Source organism: Acinonyx jubatus, chromosome C1 (assembly GCF_027475565.1).
Source record: "Acinonyx jubatus isolate Ajub_Pintada_27869175 chromosome C1, VMU_Ajub_asm_v1.0, whole genome shotgun sequence".
Taxonomy (NCBI): domain Eukaryota; kingdom Metazoa; phylum Chordata; class Mammalia; order Carnivora; family Felidae; genus Acinonyx; species Acinonyx jubatus.
This window is the reverse complement of record NC_069381.1, coordinates 174,535,706-174,555,055: the sequence shown is the minus strand read 5'-3', so window position 1 is coordinate 174,555,055 and position 19,350 is coordinate 174,535,706. Positions and strand designations below refer to the sequence as shown.

At 39.9% G+C, this 19,350-nt stretch overlaps 1 protein-coding gene across 1 annotated transcript in view; it reads left to right on the top strand.

Annotated features, from left to right (window-relative positions):
- NEMP2 (nuclear envelope integral membrane protein 2) overlaps window positions 1-19,350 on the top strand; it is a 267,634-nt gene that overhangs the window by 18,872 nt on the left and 229,412 nt on the right. The window contains exons 2-3 of the mRNA XM_053215449.1: window positions 3,037-3,131; window positions 18,569-18,647. The gene's annotated coding sequence lies outside the window, so the exon portion shown is untranslated. The remainder of the gene's footprint in view (window positions 1-3,036; window positions 3,132-18,568; window positions 18,648-19,350) is intronic.

Sequence of the window (19,350 nt, the reverse complement as noted above, 5' to 3'; positions counted from 1 at the left end):
AAAAAAAGGAAAACAAAAAAATCCCACAAAAAAAACAGTCATATTGTGTGATAGTGACCATCTGTTTAGGATATGACTGACACATTTGGAATATCCAGAGTAATGGGAACTCAAAGCCATCATTGGTTAGAAAGGTTATCAGTCCAAGGAGATACCACTTTGGTCAGATGTACAAGAGGCATTATTAGATGCACCTCCTGGATTTCACGCCTACTTGTACTCTAGACCTCATGCGATAACTCTGTGTCCTTTGGCTATCTGACCTGCAGTTGTATTGCACTGGCTAGCACAGCACTTGCCACCCACAAGGGTGTTGTGACAATTGTCGAAGTAAATGCTGTAAAGCATTCTGAGCACTTGAAAAGAAGGGTGCTGCATAACTACCTAAAATCATTATACACCCACAAGTACAGCTCTTTTTTAATATACTCTTAATATGATAATATAAAAGGGCATTCCTCAGAGTACATTTGAATGTGTGTTTCATTCCATTTGTTATTCATTCTAACTTTTAAATTGATTGTTATTTTCAGATATTAACCTGGCACTAAAAGGAACCTATCATTAATTTAATAATTCTATATCACCATATTTGGAAAAGAAACATTTCGGTCTCTAGAGTCCCCCTGTCTGTTAATCTGTGACTAAAATGAATTTGGTCAGGGGCTCCTGGGTGGCTCAGTCAGTTGAGTATCTGACCCTTGATTTGGGCTCAGGTCATGATCCCAGGGTCATCAGATTGAGTTCCATATTGGGCTCCACACTGAGCATGGAGCTTTCTTGGGATTCTCTCTCTCCTTCTCTCTCTGCCCCTCCCCCACTCATGCTCTCTCACTCTTTAAAAAATAAATGAATGAATGAATGAATTTGGTCATACTTTTCTCCCTAAATCTGGATTACTTGGCCATGGACTCAGATATGTTACAAACACATGTTTGAGAATACATTTGGCTGGATGACTTGGATTGAAGCTTCAAAATGTAAAAAGAAAAGAAAAGGAAAAAAAGAAGGAAGGAAGGCAGGCACAACTAAACACAAGCTAACAAATGCAAATACTTGACAGCATTGAAGTTGTTAGGGCTGATGGTGACCTAAATAGACCATCACAGATTACTTTATGTACGGCTCACTTTTTCTTCCTTCCTTCCTTCCTTTCCTCCCTCCCTCTTTTTCTTTCTTTCTTTTTTTCTTTCACAACAGTTTTAATGAGATGTAATTCACATGCCAAAAAATCTACCCTTTCAAGTGTGCAATTCAGTGTTTTTGGTGTATTCACAAAGTTGCCCCATGATCAGCACAGTTTCCACAACATTTTCATCACCCCAAAAAGAAACCCTGAATCCATTAGCAATTACTCCCCAATCCCCTCCCCCAAACCCTGGCAACTACCAATCTACTTTCTGTGTGTCTCTGTGGATTCTGGACATTTTATAAAAAAGAAATCATACAATATATGGCCTTTAGTTTCTGCCTTCTTTCATTCAGAATGATGTTTCAAGTTTCATCCATGTTTATTCCTTTTTATGGCCAAATAATATTTCATCGTATGAATACTGCATTTTGTTTACTTATTCATCAGCTGATGGACATTTGAGTTGTTGCCACTTTTTACCTACTATGAATAATGCTGTTACGAATCTTAGTGTACGAGTTTTTGTGTGGACATATGTTTTCAGTTCTCTTGGACGTATACCTAGAACTAGAATTGCTAGGTCAATGGTAGCTCTGTATTTAACTTTTTGAGGAACAGAAACTGTCTTTCAAATTGACTGTGTCATCTTACATTCCCACCAACAAAGGATAAAGTTTCAAATTTCTCCTTATACTTGCCAACACTTGTTATCGTCCAATTTGTTTATGATGGTCATCCTAGTAGGTGTGAAGCAGTATCTCATTATGGTTTTGATTTGCATTTCCCTAATGACTAATGACGTTGAGCATTTCTTCCATGTGATTGTTGCTCATTTGTATATCTACTTTGAAGGAATATCTATTCAAATCTGCTGCCTATTTTTAATTGGGTTATTTCCCTTTTTATTGTTGAATTTTAAGAATTCTTTATATATTCTGGTACAAGTCCCTTATCAGATGTTTGATTTTCAAGTATTTTGTGCCATTCTGTGGGTTGTCTTTTTATTTTCTTAAAGTGCAGCACAAAAGTTTTTAATTTTGATGATGTCCAATTTATCTTCTCTTGTTGTTGCTTGTGCTTTTGGTGTCATATCTGAGAAACCTAAGTCAAGGTCACAAAAATTTATTCCTATGTTTTCTTCTAAGACTTTTGTAATTCTATTGATTTATTTTGAGGTATCATTCTAAACGGTGAAAGGTCAACATCCAACTTCATTCTTTTGCATGTAGATACCTAGTTGTCCCCTTGAATTGTCTGGCTGGCTTCCTTGTAGAAAATCAATGGTCATATATATGAGGGTTTATTTCTGGACTTTCAATTCTACTTCATTGATCTATATGTTTACCTGTATGCCACTACTACATTGTCTCGTTTGCTGAAGCTTTGTAGTAAATTTTGAAATAGGGAAGTGTCAGGCAATTTCTGCAAAAAGAGCCAGCCAGAATTCTAATATGTATTATATTGAATATGCAGACCAATTTGCAGAGTATCACCATTTTAACAATATTAAGTCTTCCAATGTATGAACCTGAAGTGTCTTCCCATTTAGTTAGGCCTTTATTTCTTTCAGTATTGTTTTAGAGTTTTCAGTGTACAAATGTTACACTTATTTTGTTAAACTTATTCCTATTTTATTCTTTTAGATGCTACTTTAAGTGAAATTGTTTTCTTAGTTTCACATTGTTAATTGCTAGTATACTGAAATATATTGAGATTTGTATATTGATCTTGTATCCTGCAACTTTTAATATTGTTTATTAGTTCTAATATTGTTTTTAATAGAGTCCTTAGGATTTTCTATATACGTGATCATGTCATCTACAAATAGAGGTAGTTTTACTTTTTTCTTTCCAATATTATGACTTCTGTGGTTTTTTTTTCCCCTGCCTAATTGCCTTGTCTAGGTTCTCTAGCACAGTGTTGAACAGAAGTAGCAAGAGTGGATATCCTTTTCTTTGTCCTAATCCGAGGGCGAAAGTATCCAGTCTTTCACCATCATGTATGTATCGGAGTTTTTTGTAGATGACCTTTATCGGGTTCATGAAGTTCCCAGTATAGCTCTCTTTAAATTCCATTGATGGGCACGACTGAATTGCTAACACTAATGAGATCTACAAGTTCTTTTGGGACTTCTTGTCCTTTTCAATATTGTAATAAGATGTGGAAACAATGCCCACTACAGGTTACATATTTTCTCTGGAAAAGGCTGAGTATTGCAAAAGGAAATTTTCTGTGTCTCTCTTTTCGTGTCTTCCAAGCATTCTTTTTTATCTCCCACCACCTGAGAGCAAACAACTGGTTGTGGTAAGTAGCTACAATAGCTTCTTTCCATACTCTTCTGATGCTTGTAAGGATACAGTACCTTTGTGCACAAATTTTAATAGCATATATGCCACAGATGTTTATAAAATAAGCTGCAGGAAGTCAGTAAAGGTGTCAACTTCAGAAAACCTTCTCAAAAATCTTCTGAGAAGAAAAGATGCTATCATATCCGACTAAGAGTTTAGTTCTCAGGGGATCTGGCAAATCAACACTTGCTCTGCATCCTGGGAAAATAAGCACTGATTTGATGATGATAGTGATGCCAGGTGCCAGGTAGTACCTTTAAGAAGCTGAGGCCCAAGAGCCAATGCAGGACTGGCCACCCAGGCAAAAGCAGTCCCAACCAGGGAAGATACAGAATGACAGAATTAATTGAATGGCTTTGGTTCTATTTTCTAACTTTTAATCTCTGTTTTCCAACTGCCTATTGCCTAATAGCTTGCCCTTTTTCCCAGTGGCCATTATTCATCTCTCACTGTCAGCTTTTAGTACTTTGCTCTTACTTCTATGCCATGCCTAGGGAACAGTAAGTATTGCCCTTGGCTGTCTCCTGAACCTCTCCCTTAGATTGTAGAAACCTGTCTTTTGTTTCTGGAACTGACCCTGCACACACCCCAGGTTTGATTCTGCTCAGCCATGCATTATTTGTGTATGACAATTACCATCTGAAAAGGAAACCATTGAAAAAAAGTTTTTTTAAGTCCACCTCTTGTACTTTAAAAGCCAAGCAACAAATGGGTTACTATTAGTCTTAATAGCAAAACCAGTCCTGCTCTTTGAATTGAGAATCAGCTTTGCTACATCTGATAGAAGAGAGATTATTCTTTGCTAACTTTCATTCTACCAACTCCCAACATTTTAGACATTGTGGGGATAATAAGAACTTTAAAAGAATAAAGAATCTTCTATTTTCAGATAACACTATAACCCAGTCATAGATTAAGTTAGAAGTTAATAATTGGGAAGCGGGGGGGGGGGTTGGGTGGCTTAGTCGGTTAGGCTTCTGACTCTTGATTTCAGCTCAGGTCATGATCTCCTGCTTCATGGGATTGAGACCCACATTGGACTCTGCCTGACAGTACAGAGCCTGCTTGGGATTCTCTCTCTCCTTCTCTCTCAGCTCCTCCCTGTTCATGCTCACTTTCTCTCTTGCCCTCTCTCTCTCTCTCTCTCTCTCTCTCTCTCTCTCTCTCTCTCTCTCAAAGTAATAAATAAACTTAAAAAAAAAAAGAAGTTAGTAATGGGAATTATCTCCTTTGTTGAAGATGACATCATTTATTCCTATCTAATAACTTCTGCTTGGTGGAAGGGACAAAAGGAATGATGGTGGGAGAAGGAATTAAGATACATAAAATCTCACAGCAGTACTCTACCTTTGAAGGGTCTCAATGGGGGAAGTTTGGGTGTTTCTCACGAAGTGCTAATGATCCCTAAGAGATATACTTGTAGTGCTCCATCCTGGCCTGGAGAGTCTAAGAACTACTTGCTAGAAACTGATGATAAGGAAAAAGGAACTGCCTGGAACACTTGGGAAAAGGTGAAGAACTGATAGACAAAAGGAGAGAAGACTAAAAAGAGATTTGTAGTTTGGCCACACTAAGCCAACAGTGGGGCAAAGCCACGGAAAGGCAGGATGATAGTGCTTAAGCCTTGATGAGTTATGCTGATAAAGTTGTTAGCAGAGTGGAGAACCTGCTCAGATCTTGGGCTTCTGACCTAGTTCTATGATCTTGAGCTTGTAACCTATGATGAGATAGCGCATCCTTGGAGGCTTCTCGTGTGACCTTCCTAAGAATCCCAGGAGAGGGATTTTCCATTTAGCTACTTGATACTAAAATTTAAATCCTGATTTTCGGGCAGTTTAAAAAAAGGACAATAGCTAATGTCATTGTAAAAGCCTGAAAAATGGAAACGAGGAAATGATCACAAAACTCTAAAAACCATTTCCAAGATTGAATCATAAAAATGTAGGCTAAACACTTAATAGCGATAATCATGGTGATGAGGATACAGAAAACTAATGCAAGTGAAGAAATCCTTCAATTCCCCCATGGCTGTCCTAAGAGAAATGAGGCTCTAGTATGAAGGAAATATCAAAACTTGTTTTTAAAGAGTGCATAATCTTGTTATTTTCCAGAGAATTTGCATTTGGAGGTCTATTCAGAGTAAATTTCCTCAGAGAAATGTTATTTTTTCTTAGTCTGAAGATATAGACTGCAGTAGAAATAGGGTCAGAGAAAGTATTGGAAATGACACTCAAAAATGAAACAGAGGTCAAGTGGAAATTCTGTGCAGGTGAAATGTTTTCAATCAGTATATATATTACTTACCTCTCTTATAGGGATAATTTAGTTTGGGGCGAGAGTGGGGGTGGGATGCAGTAGGGTGAGAGTGGGGGGAAATTCTGGTATCTTGGAGCCATACAACTAGGAAAGGAAGAGAAGAATATAAAATCTACATTTTTTTTCTCCATCTAGATTGCCCTAAACCATTTCCAAATAGATAATACTTTTTCAAGAATACTTCTTAGAAAAAAAGATTACTGAACTTCCAAATGAAGTCTGACTTTAGATGACATAAAGGCCTTGGGTAGTGGACTTTCATTAAAACCAAAGAGGAGTAGGTTACCTAAGGGCTAGGAATTGAAATGTTCATAAATCCAATTATTCAAATATTCTAAAACTTATTTTTAGGGAAAAGTCACAAAACATAGTTACACTACACAGATAAGATGACCAAGGGGAAATTTGTATGAGAAGCAAATCTTAGAGTTTAGGATTAGGAACTCAGTACAATAGGTTCTGTATCTGTGAGAGCCAAGGGGCCATGGGAAGGATCCAAAAGTACCCTTTTCTTCAATCTAAAAGAGGATGCACTGTAGTGAACATTCCCTCTGGTGTTTTGGGTTTGTGAGCAGATCTCCATGCTATGTGAACCACAATTTATGAAGCCCCATATTTGTATGTAAGAGTTTACAGTTCTAATCAAATACAACTAGAAATAAAGTATTAACACATTTAAGTTTGAACACATTTTATTATATACTGAATTATTGTGCTGGATAGCGATTAGACATAAATATTAACTTTGCATTTTTTTTCTCATTTTGCCATTTTTTCAACATCTAAAACTAAGGTGAATGTTTATTATGTCCCTAACGTCAAGTACTATTTAACTGTCATCGTTTTTCTTCTTAATGTTCTCATCATGTACTTATTTGATTCAATATCCTCTCCCTCAGTACCTCAGCTCCTGGTATGGGATACTCTGTGCATAAGTACTTTATCCCAACATTTCTCTGCTGTTCTCTCATGCCGTCCACCCATACTCCAGGATTTAAGCAGCCACATTCTGCTCCCATTCCTGCTCATCATGTCTTGAGCAATAAAAGGCTTGAGGTGGAAGAATGCTGAGCCATGACCAACAGGAGGGCAACAGTAATGTTACTGTGTTGTAGGTGGGGAAGAGAGAGACCAGGGATTGAAAAATGAAGAGTGAAGAAGAGAAGGGAGAGAGTGGGCCAGCAATAGGCTGGGGATTCCTGATGACCTTAGATACTTCCCTAAATTATAGTAAAGTTCCAGTGGACCAGGAGCATCAAAGCAAGCAAGAGGAGACCTCTTTGGGACTGTAGTGGATGGTGATATGTCACCCAGCTCCCCTTCACCAGGAGGGGACCAGAACAAGCACCAGGAGACTAAAGCAAGCAAGAGGAGACTTCTTTGGGAATGTAGTGGATGTTATGTTATGTCACCCAGATTTCCTTCCAATAATGAAGACCAGATGCAGGGAGAGCACGTGGCCAACAGTTTTCAGCTGTCAGCCTTCTTTGGCATTGCCTGGCCTGAAAAGAGCTGCTTTATTCTTGGTCATAGCCCCTTCTGGTAGTACCCCTATCCAATGACGGGTCAAATATAAAGGCTGTCCCTTTCACCCAAATGAAGGACATCTCTGAAGGTTCTTCTCAGCTTCAGAATTCATTGTGATGATCAGTTGAGTCTTTCCTTGAGCCTTCATCACAGCCCAATTTCTCCTGCTGCCCATGCTCCTTTCCCTTCCCTTCCACAGGTGGTGATACCAAGAGCACTGCCTAAAATACCGTATATACCAGCCTCCATCTCAGTCTTCTCTATGGGGAGCCCAACCTGTGGTACTTTGTGCACACATTTGCAAAACACAGGGGTGATTACATTAAAAGTACAGGCAGCAAAAGAAAAAAATAGATGAAATGAACTTCATCAAAATTAAATACTTTTGTGCATCAAAGGATACTATCGACAGAGTGAAAAGACAATGAAATGGAAGTCAGCTATGCTCACCACTATACCACTAATGCACACGACAACTAGTGAAATGGGAGAAAATATTTGCAAATCACATATCTGACAAAGGATTAATAACCATAATATATCAAGAACTTATACAAAAAACCGACAACCCAATTTTAAAAATGGAAAAATTACTTAGACATTTTTCCAGAGAAGAAATACAGGTGGCTAATAAGTACATAACAAATGTTCATCATCACTGATCATTAGAGAATGCAAATCAAAACCACAGTGAGATACTGTTTCACACCCATTGGGATAGCTATTATAAACACACACACACAAACACAAACACACACACACACACACACACACACACACACACACACTAAACAGAAAATAACAAGTGTTAGTAAAGAAGTGGAATAATTGGGGGGGGGGGCGGTGCCTGAGTGGCTCAGTCAGTTGAACATTTGACTTCGGCTCAGGTCATGATCTCACAGTTCCTGGGTTCAAGCCCCATGTTGGGCTTTGTGCTGACAGTGTAGAGTCTGCTTCATATTCTCTGTTTCCCTCTCTCTGCTCCTCCCCTGCTCACATTTGCTCTCTGTCTCAAAATTAAATAGACATTAAAACAAAACAAAAAACTTGTGCACTGCTGGCGGGAATGGAAAATAGTGCAGCTGCTGTAGAAAACAGTATTAAAGTTCCTCAAAAAAATTAAAATAGAATTACCATATAACCTAGGAATTCCACTTCTGGAATTGAAAACAGGGACTCAAATCAATATTAGTACACCCATTTATACACCCTTATATGGGTGTAAGTTTCTGCTGGTGGATGAATGGATCAGATGTGGTATGTACATGCAGTGGAATATTATTCAACCTTAAAAAGAAAGGAAATTATGACACAAGCTACCACATGGGTACATCTTGAGGATATTATGCTAAATGAAATAAGCTAGTCACAGAAGGACATGTACTATATGGTGCCACTTACATGAGGTACCTAGAGTAGTCAAATTTAGAGACAGAAAGTAGAATGGCTGAGGGAGGGAGGAATGGGGAATTAGTGTTTAGTGGGCACAGAGTTTCATTTTGGAATAATGAAAAATAATGAAAAGTGATGGTTGGACAACAATGTGAGTGTACTTAATGCCACTGAACTACATACTTGAAAATGGTGAAAATGATCAATTTCATGCTATGTATATTTTTCCACAATAAGAAATTAATTAATTTGAAAAACACAGCTCCCACTTCCCCCATTCTGAAGGTCAATGATTATCACATCGTTACCTTCATAGCTGAATTTGGATTGATATGATTTTGAGGACTAGATTATATAGCAGCTCTCAAATTCAGCTACATATTAGAATCATTTGGGGAACTTTAAAAAAAAAAATGAAGCTTCAGTTCCACCCATAGTGGTTTATATGTAATTGTTTAGGGGCCTAGGCTTTGGTATTTTTAAAAGCTCCCAGTTATTCCAGTATGCAAACATAGCCGTGATTTCCCCCAGGCTAGAAGAACCCCAGCCCACATCTTTCCCACCTACTTGCTATTGCCCCTGAGGATTTGGCCACCCGCTTACCTTTTCTAGCCTCATCTTTCTGACTCCCCTGCCCCAGCCTACATGCACCCAAGCTACAGCTGAACCAAATGACTTGTCATTCGTCCTCTCCTGTCAAACCCTGTCTGACTTCTGTCCCCTTTGTTCATGTTTCCTCTAACAGGACTGCCCTCCTCTGACTGATTTCAGCCCTCTTGGAACCCTTCTTTGGGAAACTTGCCCTCAGCACACCTCACTATATCACAAAGGTGGGAAATTCCACTCCCCAGTGCTAGGATCCAGTCTTTTTCCTGTGTTCTCAGGTGTGAAGCAAGACACCAGGGAAGCTTCAATAGATACTAGTTGAACAAATAGGTTTCTTTAATAAGAGATCATGCATTCCATAATTAAATAGCAATTTTTAAAGTAAATACATTGGAAAGAATTAGCATATTGGTATTAATAAGGCAGTCTTCTTTTAACATTAATTGGGCCATTTTTTGTAATGTTTATTTATTTTTGAGAGAGAGAGAGAGAGAGAGAGAGAGAGAGAGAGAGAGTGTGAGTGGGGGAGGGGCAGAAAAAGAGGGAGACAGAATCCGAAGCAGGCTCCGGGCTCTGAGCTGTCAGCACAGAGCCTGACATGGGGCTCGACCCCAAGAACTGTGAGATCATGACCTGAGCTGAAGTTGGATGCACAACCGGCAGAGCCACCCAGGTGCCCCTTAATCGGGCCATTATTATGTGCTTAGGATAGTGTTAATGCTTTATGTAGAGTTGTTTGTTTGTTTTTTTAAACTGAATCTCCATGGCAACTCTAGGAGGCAGGTATTTTCATATCTGTATTATAAATGAAGAAACAATTTCAGACAGGTTAAGAACTTGCCCACAATCCCAGCTAGTGTGCAGTAGAGCTGAGAGTTTCAGTTGTGATACAAGTGATGTTTCTAGATCCTTCCTGATTTGGGGAAAGGGACAGAGGAAATGTAGATGGTCACTGGGGATCTAAAAGGAGAGGGGCTGTTACTGATATGAAAAAGGGACTAAAACAGAAGAGGTCACACACATAAAAGACAAACTTTGAAAATCACCTATTTTGCTCAGGCCTCAGCTTAATCATAAGGAGGTATCTAAATCTCAGATATAAGCACTATGAGACCGTTCTTCCTCTGATGCACTCCAATTAAAACCAGCCCAGCGGTATTGATGGAGGATCTACCATGTGCTAGAAACAATGCAAGATGCCTTGAGTTCCAAGCACAGACAATATAAGACCTTTGCCCCTATATAGAGTTCTGTCTCCGGTGGGGGCAAGATGCACTCTATCAACAGACACTCCAAGAACAGTGGTGTATGTTCTTATAATCACGGCATGTATCAACAGTGGTGGAAGGTGCAGAGGGACCGAGTTTTCCAGAGAAGTCAAGGAGGGTTTTATAGCACCACATGTGTATTTGTATGTATATGTGGGAGAAAGAATCTATAGGACTTAGTGGCTAATTTTTTAAAAAGAGAATGACAGAAAGGGGAAAATCAGGAGTCCCAGGTTTCTAGTGTAAGTAGCTGACTTGATTGAATTAAAGGCTAGGAACATAGGAACAGTGTTGCATTCAGTTTTGATCACGTGGAATGTGAAGTTCCCAAGAGACATTTAGGTGGAGGCAGAAATAATATAGGGGGCATGAGGATATAATCCAAGATTTCAGGTTAGGGAAGCAGCACAATTAAATTGTCAATTTTTAAACAAATAAATGCCAGACTGCCAGACAACATTAAAAATCCATCTGGGAGTAGACATGGGCTTTATTGCTGAAGACACCCAAGCTTCCTGACTTGGTCACTTAATGTTATGAGCTTGAGGATGTCCCTAGCCTCCCTGAATCACACAGGTGAAATGGAAACAATGTTAGCCTGTCTTGCTGGGGTGTTGATGCCTTCTCCACATCTCTTCTGTAACACAACAACCTCTGCCCCCATTCTCGGCCCCAGCCAGGGAATTGCATTCCCTTAGCCACAGTTTGTTCACTGGGGCATGGACTAGAAGAAGATGGGTCAATTAAAGCCTTCACCAAGGAAGCTGGAGAGGGGCGATTTTAGATTTCTGATGATTTGGGGTTACTCTCTGGATTCCGCACTGCTTGTGGTGGTTAATACAGTCTTCCAGGACTGTTTTCAGATTAGCAATATTTGCAGACTCCTAGCAATGCACAGAGTTGGCACATGGTAATTAAAAAAAAAATTTTTTTTAATGTTTATTCATTTTTGAGAGAGAGAGGGAGAGAGAGAGCATGAGCCAGGGAGGGGCAGAGAGAGAGAGAGGGAGAGAGAGAGACACAGAATCTCAAGTAGGTTCCAGGCTTGGAGCTGTCAGCACAGAGCCTGACGCAGGGCTCAAACTCACAAGCCATGAAATCAGATGCTTAACCAACTGAGCCACCCAGGCCCTCCCGGCATGTGGTAGTTTTTGTTAAAGCCCGTGGATGACAAGAGTTGAGTTAAAGTTGGGGGAGGGGACTGGCCTGTGTTCAAAAGAAAGAAAGGAAATTATTTGCCTAAAGTGGTTGGGGTAGGGCAAAGTGGACTTATGATCCATAGAGAAATGGATCTCCAAGATCCATAGCTCTATTCAGGTCCTGGAAATAGATGTTTGGTATATGAAAAAGTGCATGACCATCTTTTTTATTGGACGGCTTCTAGTCACCCTCAATGGCTTAAAGTCATTGTACTGTAAGGGGTGCTCTTTAGGGTGGCCCTGTCTATGCCTCTTTCCCACGTACTCCCCAAGAAGGAAAGCAGAAATGGAAGAAAGGAGGCACCCACAGATGAGCAGAAGGACCATCCCCATCTGCTTATTCATACCTGGCTTTCCTTTTAGAGTGTAACACATTTTTTCATTTTATAATCAAGAAAAGTCAAATGAAATTCATTAATTCCAAATTATAATCAGTTGACTAACTTACAAGTAAAAATGATTAAAATGAGGTTCTTTCCTATTTTGATAAAAGGAAGGAATGGAAAGGGTAGGGGAGATCTGAACATGAAAAAGAGAAATATTAAAAAAGGGAAATTTAAAAGAGGTGAATAGTGGGTGGGGGGAGCTGGGCGGCTCAGTCGGTTAAGGGTCCAACTCTTGATTTTGTCTCAGGTCATGATCTCATGGCTTGTGAGTTCGAGTCCCGCATCCCTCCTTGGGATCCCCTCTCTCCTTTTCTCTCTGCCCCTCCCCTGCTTTCTCTCTCTCTCTCGAAATAAATAGATTTTTTTTTTAAGGTGAATAGTGGGGATATAGGAAACATACTTCAGACTTTGCCTAGAGTTGGTTTCCAATATTTGGCAGACATTAGCGCACGTAAGATTTTTGGCGTAAGCAGCTGCCAGTAATGACAGCTGTGCATTTAGAAATCTGTAAGGCTGTTGTTATAACATTGTTGACTTTGTTCTAAAGGAACTTTGTTTGCTGAGAAGTTACAGAACTATCATAGCATTCTCTATCTTCCTAAATGGCCAGGATCCCCAGATATCAATGTTCAGTTCAGCTCAACACACACGGGTGCACTGTGCTATATGTCAGAGACCACACCAGAGAGTAAGATAAATCAAAGGTAGTCTCTATCCTTATGGAGTGTGTGAGACAAGTGGGGGTAGCAGCCTTGGGGATGGAAGCAGGAGATGAGAGTAGGTGAGGCAGATGAACAATGGCCATATAAACAAATACATTTCTTCATTCCCTGATATGACTGGGGCCTTGACCCATTCGTAGCCATTATGTAATCATTGAAATAAATCCAGCTAAATTATTCAAAAAAATCTCCAAATGCCAATTCCATTTAATTTTAAATAACAAGCATCCCTGAGAGGGATGATTTTTGTAACGATGACTAAGGGAAAATATTTTTCTAGCAGGGTTTCTGCACAGGAAAGAATTCATTGCTTCCATCCCCACATCCCACACCCCACATTCCACACCCGTTGGTGTAAAAATATTTGTATTTAAATAATTTTAAATGTCATGCATTTATAATTAAAAGCAATTCTGTGTTCAGAGGAACAGAAATTACTGACTTCAAATCAATGAGAAAAAGTAAATTTTCCTCAAAGAAAAGTTTCATGAGATTCAAAGGTAGTTTAACTCAAGCTAATGTGATACATGCCCATCAGTTGCATTTGATATCTGATGTGACCACTGGAAAAACTGCCCACCTCCAGCTGCAGGAGCATATAGGACATTCCAGCAAGAGCCCTTCTTTTCTCCCAAAGGGTCTCTCCTCTCTCCCTTCTGTTTCCCACCTTTTAAGTACTCAAGGTCTAGATATGCACAAAATGTTTTCTTTTCCTTCCCAAAATGACACTCCCCTGTCCCTTACTTCTGGCGGGTGGGATCCCTCTAATTGAACAGCTCCTGATGCCCTCTCAACATCCCTTCTGTAACACAGCAGCCTCTCCCCCCATTCTCAGCCCTAGCCAGGGACCTGCATTCCCTTAGCCACAGTGTTTGTTCATGGGGCATGACTGGAAGATGGGTCAGTGGAGGCCTTCACCAAGGAAGCTGGGGAGGGGTGGATTTTTGATGATTTGGGGGCACTCTCTGGATTCCACACTGCTTGTGGTGGTTAACTTTATGTGTCAGTTTGCCTAGGCTGTGGTGACCAGTCTTCTGGTCAAACACTAATCTGGATGTTTATGTACAGGTTTTGTTTTTTGTTTTTTTTTGTTTTTGTTTGTTTTGTTTTGCTTTTAATGTGATTAACTTTTAAATCAGAGTTTGGGTAAAGCAGTTATCCTCCATAATGTGGGTGGCCTCATGGAAACATTTGAAGACTTTAAGAGCAAAGACAGATTTCCCAAGAAGGAATACTTCTCAAGACTACAATATAGAGACACTGCCCGAGTTTCCAGCCCTCTGCCCTGCAGAATTCAGACTCAAGACTGCAACATCAACTTGTGCCCAAATTTCTAGCCTGCCAGTCTGCCCTACAAATTGCCTCACAATTATGTGAGCAAATTCCTTAAAATAAGTACATCTCTTTTCTCTCTTGTCTGTCTCCCTTTCTCTCTGTATCTTTGGTTTTTTTCTCCTCCCTTCCTCCCTCTGTCCCCTACCTTCTGTCCTTCCTTCTGTCTCTCCTATGGATTCTATTTCCCTGGAGAACCTTGACTAATACACTACCTAAGTCCTACTTGCACCCTTGAATTGCCCAGGGTTTTATTTGTGTGTTTGTGGCGGGAGGGCAGGAATGCTGGCTGCGTTGCAGAGCTAGGGACACGTTGCTACGGTCCCTACCACTTGGGTCCATGACTGCTGCCATACAATCCTACAGTAAGCAAGTAATTTCTATTCCAGCGGCCCCAGTCTTGCTCTAAAATGAGTGCTGATAACCCTCCCCGTGAGCCCTCCACTAGCAAGTCTCTTTCCCTTCTCCAGTATCTTCTGGTTGCTTTTTAACCTCTCTCTTCTCCCTCTGTGAAAAGAATAACCAAGAAACAAGAATTCGAAACAACATAAAAAGAAAAGAATGAGCAGAAGAACAAGAGAAAGTGTTTTTAAAAGAACAGCTTTTGGGGTGCCTGAGCAGCTCAGTCAGTTAACCTTCTGACTTCCGCTCAGGTCATGATCTCCCAGCTCGTGGGTTCGAGACCTGCGTTGGGTTCCATGCTGACAGCTCAGAGCCTGGAGCCTGCTTCGGATTCTGTCTCCCTCTCTCTCTCTTCCCCTCCCCCACTCAGTCTCTGTCTCTCAAAAATGAATAAATGTTAAAATAATCGTTTTTGTTAAAGATAGCGAATGTATTGTTTCCTGTGCTATCTGCAGCTGGGGTTAGAACCTCTGAAAAGTAACTTTCTGAGGCTCTAGTTGCTTTGTACCATTCAGACCAGCTAGGGGTGTAGGATGTAGAGGTGTGAAGATGACACTCAGCCATGGGAGAGGGCGGGGGCCGCTGTGCTGCTGCAAACTCTCCATGTTGGTCAGGAAGGCACCATAGAGCTGACTGTTGCCAAAGACATTTCTCCCAAATGATTGGGGAGTGGGTCTGGGATTCGGGAGGCAGGAGACCTTGGAGGAGGTCAGTGAGCTTGAGGGGACGGCTTGCCTAAGGGACACTGCAAATAGGCCCATGTGCCATCTTTGTCATACTTGCTATATAGGTCACAGACACCTACTCTTGGAAAGCTTCCAGTGTAGTCCCTGATGCATAAAGAGCTGTGAACACCTGGCTTATATCAGTTGGATAATTTTACATAACTCCCACACAGCCAAGTAAATCAACACAAAATTGGAGACCAGGCACCTAACATAAAAGATGCAGAATCTAAAAGCAAGTAAGAATTAAAGTTAAAATCCTTAAATGCAATAGTAATATTCACACTGTTCCTATTTACTGGTATTTAACATATTATAATAAAACAGTAGCAAATATGGAAAAACATGATGGACAATTTATAGGCCAGAAAGTGTATATTTTTACCAGAACTCACTCATCTGAAATTATAGGCATTTCAAGAGTTTAACCTGTGATATTCTGGGCCTGCCATCTATCCAGAAGAAAATAAAAAGTTAGCCTGAGAGTGTCTGCTTTTTTGTCCACTTAATGCCAAATAGCGAAGTGATAAGAAACAGAATTCTCACCACCTATTTTAATCTTATAATATTATATATCTGGCTTTTTAAAAACCCAGTCTCCCTTTTGTAGATTCCCTCTCTTCTAGTCTTTTTTAGTCCTGCATTTATAGATGGAGAAAACATTACTTTTGTGGTAGTTAATCTTCACTAATATCAAAATAATAGAGAAAAGATTCATCACAGCACAATTTTAAAAGAAATGCATCTGATTTTACTGCAAAAACAAAATCTGCTAAAAACTGGCATAAATCCTTGCTCACAGTCAGTGTTCAATAAATGATGTTGAAATAAATTCTGGAAGGAAAGTCCTGGAGTGCTACCACCAGGAAACAAACACACACACAAAACCCCTCATCCTTTGTACTGTTTTCCTCTCCTTTGGAAGTAAAATACAAGTCAAGATAAGATATAAACACTGAATAAGGGCGTATTCCTTAAGCTTCAGATTAAGGTATATTAATTCTGGTCACCTTTACTTAAGATATTAGGTTCGGTCATAAGGTTACTTGGTAAGGTCAGTGTTGTATCAAAGTATAATTTTGCTACTTGCAAAATATTTTAAGACTGTGTGGCAAAATGTCAAAGTGGATCTAGGTAACTATGCCTCAATTACATTCAGATTAAAAATAATTTCTCTCCTAGCAAGTAGACGAAGTGGGTTCTTTGAGAAGTGCAGTTAAAAAAAAAAAAAAAGTTAGTCTGCTAAAATGTATCTTCAGCAATGTATCAGTGGTTTGCAAAGTTTGGGGGAAAAACCAGAACACTACTTGATGCTATTACAAGGGGAAGGCCAGCGGTGACACAAGTTGTGAAAACAACAAATAATCAACAGCATTCTTTAAGGCAAATGCTTGAATCCATGAAGACATGCTGTAGAAAGCGGTTATGAGTTACAGTTTAAAATAATATTTGCAATATTTGGCTTGTTTGGAATGACAGCAGCTTCCTAAAAACACTTATAAGCATCTTCGAATAATTTCCATAAATAGAGTAACCCTGAGAATAAGTATCTGAATCCTAGAGAAAAGCCTCATGTTACTCACTCTCTGTCTTCCTTTGCTCTCTCTAAAGATCCTTATCTCAGCCCGAAGTTTTCAACCAAGGGAGATTTTTGTCCCCCAGGAGACATTTGGCAACGTTCAGAAATATTTTTGGATGTCAGGGGAGATGGGGGTGCAGGTAAAGAGAAGGGGGAGATAGCACTGGCTGCTGGTAGGTGAACCGAGGCATGCTCACAAACAGCCTACAATACACAGGACAGCCCCAGAATAAACAATTAACTGACCAGGGGCACACGGGTGCCTCAATTGGTTAAGCTTCCAACTTTGGCTCATGTCATGATCTCGAAGTTCCTGATTTCCAGCCCTCCGTTGGGCTGCCTGTTGTCAGCACAGAGCTTCTGTCTCCCTCTCTTTCTGCTCCTCCTCCTCCCCTCTCTCTCTATGTCTCTCAAAAATAAACACTAAAAAAAAAAAAAAAGACTTAACTGACCCCAAATATCAGTAGTTCAGAGATTGAGAAACACTGGCTTGGAGATATAAACGGGGCGGGTGTGTGTGTGTATGTGCACAGTACTGGCACACAAACAGAACACATCCATACTTGAACTCTAAGAGCCCTTTGAAACCCACATAAACTGGTGGCCTTACAGATCAGCAGTTCCAGTAAAGAAATTCTACTTTCAAACTAGATGTAAGGCAAGCTCAGAAAGGATTTTCTTATTCTTCGCTCCACCCCAACTCCTCAAGTAAAATGTCTAAAGAAAGCATTGTGATAAACAATTAGAGGGATTGTTGATTTTATTCTAAGGTTTTAGAACTGTGGCTGAGCCTTAGCCTGGGATTCTCGACCGCTGTATGGGGCACCTCTGCGAGGGTTTTCCTTCTGTCATGGAAGTTTTAACTGTCTATTTCAGCAGTGACTGACACATGAGCATTCTTTGTGTTATTCCTTTCGGTTGATGTCCATTTTTCCTTCTTACCCTCCAAGCCCTTATTCAAGGCAGCAGGAAATTTTCAGGCAGTGTGTTTCCTTTCTCAAGAGTTGTTCTGTGGCTGATGATGAAGTCTTTAGTATTCACAAGATTTACAGGACTTCAGCATAATTTTATTTTCACAAACCACTGATCACTTATGGCAAGTACTTTTTCTCTCTTGAAAACCATACTGCACACTGCCATTTCCTCATCCAGTCCCCTGTCTCTCTGGCCAAAGCTCTGAAGTGACTGTATTCTTCAGTATGGTCTCCCTGAGACAAGTCATCAACCACCCCTTTTATGAACAGTACCATCCACAGTAAACCCACTTGAGAAGGGTTTTGGCCTAAGTCAAGCTTCAACCAGCATCAGAGGCTTGCAGACGCAACTGACAGATAACTGGTAACAGTCATGTTGGTAGATACCACACAAGAAATTTCAAGCAGGTAAAGAAAGCCCCATTTAGCAAAACCACCTACCAGCATCCTTCAAACAAACAAAACGACAAAAGAAAAAAATTAGCAGTAACCCATATAATTAATCTGTGCAAAATAACACGATTAATGTATTCATAGTAACAATCATAGAATGCTAGGCTGGAGGGGACATTCTGTACTGCTTAGGGGAGCTACGTGATGTACTAATGCCAACATCTCTCTCTCTCTCTCTCTCTCTCTCGTTTTATTTTGGTGATGAAGAAACAAAGGCTTAAGGAAGGAAAGTGACTTGACCAAACTCATACCAGTTGCTGGGCAAAGTCAGAACCGGAAACACAAGGTACGTCGTCTTCTGTGTATGTAAAAGGCTGAAAACACAAAAGACTGTGGTATTTATATGCATTTGTGTCCAATTTGTTTCTAGTACTTTTCTTCCCCCACTCTTATCTTTTCACCCAAATTTCCCAACTCCTCACATAGACTATTGTGGAAATTAGAAAACATTTTTAATGCAAATAATGCCTTTTTTAAAAAAGTTGTAAACACCCACAACATCTTTATGCTTAGTGACTTGGTGCCAACTATATATACTTATGGGTGGATGGACATATCTGGATCTATAAATGGCATTTGTATATTCATATACATTTGTATACCAGATTTCCAAATCTAGTTGTTTTCCCCCACCTTCCGGAAAGAAAGCATCCCTGACATTTTGATAGCATAGCCATATCTGTACAGTTCCATCATGGCAGTTTGCATTACATACTTGTTTGTGGTAAAGGCAAAAATAAATCTTGATAGTTTTCTTCCGTTGATATTTTACCATCTTTTGCTAGGGAAGATGAAAGCACAAGCAATCAGTGCTCTTCTGTGGAAGGGAAGAAGAGTTAGTTAGATCTAAATAAAAATAAGCAGCATCTCAGGCTTGACAAACTTTTCTAGAGAATTCTTTTTTCCTATACTCTGCAGAGAGCCCCTAGCATGGAGCATGTGTCTGCCAGCTAATAGATGTGTCATGCAAAATTGATTCTGTGCTTTCT